The sequence below is a fragment of the Gavialis gangeticus genome, unplaced genomic scaffold, assembly GCF_001723915.1.
Source record: "Gavialis gangeticus isolate Ggan-Ray unplaced genomic scaffold, GavGan_comp1, whole genome shotgun sequence".
Lineage (NCBI taxonomy): Eukaryota > Metazoa > Chordata > Crocodylia > Gavialidae > Gavialis > Gavialis gangeticus.
The window spans coordinates 34357018-34362871 of record NW_017729025.1 but is presented as its reverse complement, the minus strand read 5'-3'; the positions used below and the strand labels follow the sequence as shown (position 1 = coordinate 34362871).

The following is a 5854-nucleotide window of genomic DNA, read 5'->3' as shown; positions in this document are numbered from 1 at the left end:
CACCCCCTTGTCCAAGACACTAATAAAGAGATTAAACAGTGCAGGCCCAAGGATCAAGTCCTGGGGGACCCCACTGCCCTCATCCCTCCAGGTCAAATATGACCTGTCCACCACCACTCTCTGGGTGCAGTCCCTCAGCCAATTTGTGACTCATTTGACTGTGTAGGCATCAATGCCACAGTCGCCTAGCTTTTTAATGAGAATGGGGTAGGAGACAGTGTCAAAGGCCTTCCTGAAGTCCAGAAAGACTACATCCACTGTGACACCTGCATCCAGTGATTTTTGTGACCTGATCATAGAAGGCAACCAGGTTGGTCTGACAGGTCTGCCCCTCATGAACCCATGCTGGTTGCCCCTGAGCATCATCCCTCCTGCTGGTCCTTCCCAGATGTGCTCCTGGATAATCTTCTCAAAGAGCTTCCCCAGGATTGAAGTAAGACTAACAGGCCTATAGTTGCCCAGGTCCTCCCTCCTCCCTTTTTTGAAAATGGGGTCCACATTGGCCCTAATTATAATTTTCTATACTAATAAACTACTTTTCTGGTCTTAAGTATTTGAATGGCAAGGGGTGAATTTGACAGACTGGGTCCAATGGATTAACTGGCATAGTCAATTGATTCCTTCCTCTGGACAACAGTTCAAAAATTCACTTCAGTTGAGTTTTGTAGCATCTGGCCCTTGCCCCAGACCTGCAAGTGGAATCATGTGGCCGGTCCGGGTTGAAGAATCAGAGAATATATTGCAACAGATGTTGCAAAAATCTTTGTTTTGCTCCCTGCTCTAATGTCACTCAACATACCACTGTAAAGCACAGGCCCATAGTCTCACCATTCATTGCACCTAAGGACTCATGCTACTGAAGTCATGTGGAGTTTTGTAGCTGATGGCCCTAGGAGTAGAATTGGACCTGTACAAGTGCTTCTCAGATATAAAACTTAGGAAATACGTATCCAGACGCCTTGCCTCCTATCCCATAGGAGTATTATTGGGAAAAAGTAAGGCATCTTCAAACACCATGCTGCACTTGCAGTTTAGAGTGAGCTACCTCTTAAACCACAAGGTGCCTGACATTTTTGTCACTAAGAAGCACTGAGAAGCCCACTAGAAATGCTGCATGGTTGTGGATTCACTGTTCTTGGTTTAGGAAGAAGCCTGTCTGGAACAGCACCATGTTCATGAGGATGCCACTCTGGAGCACAGAAGGTTTATTGTGGAGACATGGCCTGCAAGTGTATGATAGGCTGCAATCTTATGGCAAGGAGGCACATTTATTCAATGCAGAATTCCTTAGCCAGGCAGCTAGCTCATTGAATCTTCTACATAGTATTTACCATATTTTTAACTGAAGGGTAAACCTGCTTTCCCCCCTCCCCCTAATCCTTTCCTTTGTCTGTTGGAGCCAGATTTGATTAGTCTCTGATTAAAATGGGTCAGTCAAGGGCTGACCTAATAGCCCAGTCCAATGTGGGTGATTTTTGGCCCCTCCTGTATTTGGCAAACTATCAACACCTTACTAGCCCAGTAACTTGGCTTGTGCTATGGCTAATTAATAACATTTACAGACAACTGTAATGAACTGAAATGAATAAATGGTTTATTAAAACTCAGGTAAGTATTAACAGCAATGACAAGGGAAAAGAAGGAGAAAGGTAACACAGGTAAACAAACTTTATCCTACTATTTCTATATAACCCTTAACAATCCTCATAAACACACACAGGTGTGTGGGCAGAGTGATACAGGTGCCTTTCACCTGTACCAGAGGGATCAGATCCCTGTTCCCTCATGCCTGGAGAAGAGGGGTGATAGTTACACCAATAGGAGCATTGTGAGCCACTATTTTATGTGTACAGCACACCCAGGGGAGAAAGTCTGGGGAGCTGACTCAAGCAACCCTCAGCTGTCGATCGCCAGGGGTAGGAGATGAAAGTGTGCTGGATCCAAATGGGGTGGACCTCCACTAGATGTCTAGATCAACGGCCTGGTCCCGCAGAACATAACGCAGGCCAAGTAACAACACCAGACAATCAGCAGACACGACACTGCACCAATCATCCACAAAGCCACCTCCACTACTTCCACGCACAAACACTACCTTTACATCTCACACACCTCTCACAGACCACCCAGACAGACCACGCACTCTGTCCCTCCCGCACTCACTCATCCACAGCTACCTGTTTCTGTCAATCAAAATCCTTTATATTAGGGTAGTGCGCACAGCATGCCAGGGCTCTGCACGTGGCCCTGAGGTTTGCACTGGGTACCATTTTCCAGTGGTTTCTAGGTGTTACTGTCATAGAATCATAGAAGTAGGGTTGAAGGGACCTTGTAGATCTTCAAGTCCGACCCCCCGCCTAGGCAGGAGAAAAAACTGGGCTCAAATGATCCCAGCTAGGTAGGCATCAAGCCTCCTCTTAAAGACCCCCAGGGTAGGAGCCAGCACCACTTCCCTTGGAAGTTGGTTCCAGCTCCTAGCCGCCCTGACTGAAATAGTTCTTACGGATGTCTAATCTAAACCTACTCTCCAACAACTTGTGGCCATTATTCTTTGTTATGCCAGGGAGTGCTAGGGGAAACAAGGTCTCTCCCAAACCCTTCTGGTCCCCCCTAGTGAGTTTATAGACTGTCACCAGGTCCCCACCTGTGCACGCTCCTAGTCCAGAAATCAGAGAAGGTTCATCTCCTGACCTACTTACAGGGTCTGGGTGACAATACCATGGACTCAGAACCATCTTGGCTCCAACATGTCTATACTTCTCCCAATTTATAAACTGGCAGTGATTGTGGCCTTGGTTCTCAGCTGCTTTGCACCTTGGTTGTGCTACCACTGCTTTTCTGTTGTGAATATTCTACAAGAAAACTGACTGTGGAGCACAGGAAAATGGATCAAAGTAACATCTATTCACCTATGGAACCCACATCTTAATTGTATGAAGTCATTTATGAAAAGGAGTTTGATGAGTTAGATGCTAAGGTTGACATTTATCCACATCAGAAAGACAATGTAGGATTTGGCAAAATTTCCTTGTAGAACATCACACAAGCCTCTCTCCTAAGGTATGTCCAATTCTGTGCACTCACAATTCAATTAATTTTAAAGAGTGATTGAAGTAGGAACTAACTTGGCTTCATTCTGCAGATTTCTGCAAACTAAATGCAAATATGAACATGTCCTATTTGTCAAGCTGTTTAAGATGTATGTATTTGTAAAAAAGCACATGCGGTCTCTGGGCATAAACATCCACATTATGGAAAACAGAATTGGTGATCACAGCTGAAAAAGTAAGTGTTGTAAGGGAGTTTCTCAACCAGAGAACATAAACAGAGAACTGATTTATGCTGAAAATCTGTCAGTTTATTTCAAAATTGGAGGTTTTATAAAATAATTTAAAGCTGTTTACTATTGCATACTATTTTTATTACAAAGTAGCAGTTTCCAAAAACAAACTCTTTTCGCTATTCGCATCAACTATACACAAAGAATATTTTCTCTCTTCCCCCTCCCGTTACCAAAAATAAGCATTGGTAGTAAGTGCAAACATTCAGTGTAGAGCACTGATCAGAAAAGCGTCCAAAAGCATTTTCAAGCAGGTATGAACAAGCTTCCTCTTCTTCAGTGTCTTTTAAATACATTCTTCCTTCTCAATCCAAGCAGTCACAAACTCAGCCTGCTATTCAAGATGCAAGTATTACAAATGCAAGTACCTCTAGAACAGATATAGGCAAATAATGCCCTTAATTATCTACATGGAATAAGTTAAATGGGTTTAATACAGTCAGAGCATTGGGATCCCACAAAGAAACCAAAGGAGGAAATCGTATATTGTACTGCTGATCTAGCAAGCAGAAAATAAGCGTTGTTCTTAAAGGATACAGTTGACACTTTGCAAAACACACTTGTTAACTTATTTACAAGAATCTCCAAGAAAAGTGAGCAGAGGGACATATATTTTAACAACTTTCTTATAGAGCTTATTTGATGGTAAAGCAACAAAATCTCATTTAAATATGCATCTTTCTAAATAATTTGCCAGAGGCAGGGCCAGCTATTGAGAATGGACATACGTCCATTCATTACTTACAGCATGGAAGTCCCTTTTTAATCTTTCCAGCAACCTGGCACTTAATATTTTCACATTTAAACTTGAGAATGCTAAATAATACTTCTGCACTTTCCAGGTAAGAATAACTTGATAGAGCTAAGCCACTGAAACTATGACTTAAGACTAATATGAGAGGAACAAAGGAGGAAAAAAAAGCTGAAGGCACCTCCATTAAATATGGAAATAAAAGCGTTTGCTTAAATAAAGTTACTGTGCTATTCCTTGCTAAAGTGCAACTGCTAAACTTATTCCTATGGAAGAGCAGCACAAAAATAGTGGTTAGGCTGAGACTCACACTTAGTGATATCTTACAATATATTATTTACCTCTAGCAGTCCCTGATGCCATAGGAAGTCAGGTTTCAGGACTGCCTCTTGCCAAGTGCCACACAGGCACAGAGCAAGAAGATGTTCTTTGCCTCAAAGGGCTTGCTAAAATGAGACCAAGGTACTACTGAACTGGAACCAGCCTATTTGGATCTGGCCTTTGTTTGACTGCCATGCTTTCATATTTCTTATGAGATAAAACAAATGATTCCCATTCCTTCATCAGTAAAACCACAAATACTCACCTTGCCATCTTATTTCCTTCTCACATAGAAGCATAATAACCACTTATGGGATATGAAATTACCCTTAATTACTGCTTCTATAAGCCCAGCATTTCCTTCAAAGAAAGAAAATAGTGTGCAATTCTCATTTTCTGTTACTAGTAATAAACACTGCCTGGAAAGGGCATAGAAGAAATTCTCCTTCAGTGGAAGAAATATTTTCAGAGTAAAAAAAGAATGCATTGATTTGCAATTTTAGTTAGACTAACCCAAGAAGCAGATATGGTGTAACTCTTGAGGGGAAAGGGGTTACTCAAAGTCTTAGAACACACCCACAGTTCCATTTTGCCCCATGCTGGATTGGTTTTCTTTATGTTTGCTGCAGCAATCCAAAGATATATGCTCTAGGTATCAATAAATTAAACAGGTCATCCCATTCTGAACATACATTTTGACATATCATTTTCAATGTGCATCTACCATTCCCCACCCTCCACCCCTTCCCTGCACAAGCTTTGGTAGTTTTGTGCTGTTTAAAGAAAAAAAATATAGTGTAATGTGAATTATAATGATTAAAATGTTAAGGAACATGAACACAGCATCCTTACCAATACACTATACTTCTACTTGAAGTAAAAATAAAAATTCTTTATTTGCTTTGCAAGCACAGGACTACATCAGGAAATGCTAAAATGAAGGTTCCTTAGTCCAGATCATCATCTTACCACTTAACCCAATTAGGAAGCAAAAATGCTGACCACAGGAAAATGCTCCTTTAGCAGGCTGCCTGCATGTATGTTTGGGGTTTTAACAAACAGAGGCCCCCTCTATATATTACATGTATTATGCAATTAACTGGTTAATTGTGCAATTTAATTTAGACTGGCTACACATGGCAAAGTAATTATTACACCATAAAATGGTCCATGCAGCTATAAAGTTAGAGCTGGAAAGTGTGTAATAACTTTTTAGGTGGTTTCTATCCAGCTTTAATTTGCATGTGTAGCAAGGCAGCTATTCCCCTGTGGCCCCTGCAGGTGGGGTGCACCACCCACTGCCCGGCTGGGAGTCTCATCAGCTACAGGATTTGCAGCTGAGGGAATTTGCTACCTACCAGTGCAGAGGGAGCCCAGGATCACCATTCCGGGCTCCCCCTGCACCAGCAATAAGGTGTGATGGGATCTAATACATGATCCCA

The 5854-nt window shown here is 42.0% G+C and overlaps 1 long non-coding RNA gene across 1 annotated transcript; it reads right to left on the bottom strand.

Moving 5' to 3' along the window:
* Positions 1–1572: 1572 nt before the first annotated feature.
* LOC109298485 lies at positions 1573–5552 on the bottom strand. Its single transcript, XR_002097625.1, has 2 exons — positions 2645–5552; positions 1573–2293 (listed from the first exon to the last, which is right to left on the bottom strand). It is a non-coding gene; the product is annotated as an uncharacterized LOC109298485 (long non-coding RNA).
* Between the last annotated feature and the right edge of the window lie 302 nt (positions 5553–5854).